We start from the raw sequence: 985 nt of genomic DNA, 5'->3' as shown, positions 1-985 counted from the left end.
GAGGATTGTTTCCCCATTGATTTTTTAGAAAGAATAGAAGGGAGGGAGGGAGGAGGACAAAGATAGAGAAACAGTGATGTGAGAGAGACACAGTGATTGGTTGCCTCCTGAATGTGCCCGGCCCAGGGCCAGGGATTGAACCTGCAACCCAGGTACGTGCCCTTGACCAGAAATCAAAACTGAGACAGTTCAGTGTGTGGGCCGATGCTCTAACCACTGAGAATATCAGCCAGGGCTGTTCACTTATTATTTCTTTAAAAATTGATAGCGATGTTCGCTTTGGCAGCACATATAGTAAAATTGGAACGATACAGAGAAGATTAACATGGCCCCTGCACAAGGATGACACACAGATTCATGAAGCATTCCATATTTTTTGTTTTATGAGGCCAGCATAATTCTAATTCCAAAACCAGAAAAAGACAGTAGAAAGAAAGAAAACTACAGGCCCATATCCCTGATGAACGTAGATGCCAAAATCTTGAACAAAATATTAGCAAATCAAATCCAGCGATACATCAAAAAAATTATTCACCATGTCCAAGTGGGATTCATCCCAGGGATGCAAGGCTGGTACAATATTCACAAATCAATAAATGTGATACACCACATAAACCAAATGAAAGATAAAAATCATATGATCATATCAATAGACTCTGAAAAAGCATTTGACAAAGTCCAGCACCCATTTCTAATAAAAAGGCTCAGCAATCTGGGAAGAGAGGGATCATATCTCAACATAATAAAAGCCATATATGAAAGACCTACAGCCAACATCATACTCAATGGGCAAAAACTAAAAGCATTTCCCTTATTTAACATCAGACTGGAAGTCTTAGCCACAGCAATCAGACATGAAGAAAAAATGAATAAATGAATTTGGCAAAGTAGCAGAATAAAAAATTAATGTCAAGAAAAGGACGGCATTCTTATACACCACTGATGAACTCACAGAAAGAGAAACTAAAAAAAATCCCATTTACCA

At 38.5% G+C, this 985-nt stretch overlaps 1 non-coding gene across 1 annotated transcript; it reads left to right on the top strand.

Moving 5' to 3' along the window:
* Positions 1-272: 272 nt before the first annotated feature.
* Positions 273-377, top strand: LOC118624757. Its single transcript, XR_004958429.1, has one exon. It is a non-coding gene; the product is annotated as a U6 spliceosomal RNA (small nuclear RNA).
* Positions 378-985: the final 608 nt, after the last annotated feature.

This window comes from Molossus molossus, unplaced genomic scaffold, assembly GCF_014108415.1.
Source record: "Molossus molossus isolate mMolMol1 unplaced genomic scaffold, mMolMol1.p scaffold_m16_p_10, whole genome shotgun sequence".
Taxonomy (NCBI): domain Eukaryota; kingdom Metazoa; phylum Chordata; class Mammalia; order Chiroptera; family Molossidae; genus Molossus; species Molossus molossus.
This window is presented reverse-complemented; position numbering and strand designations above follow the sequence as displayed.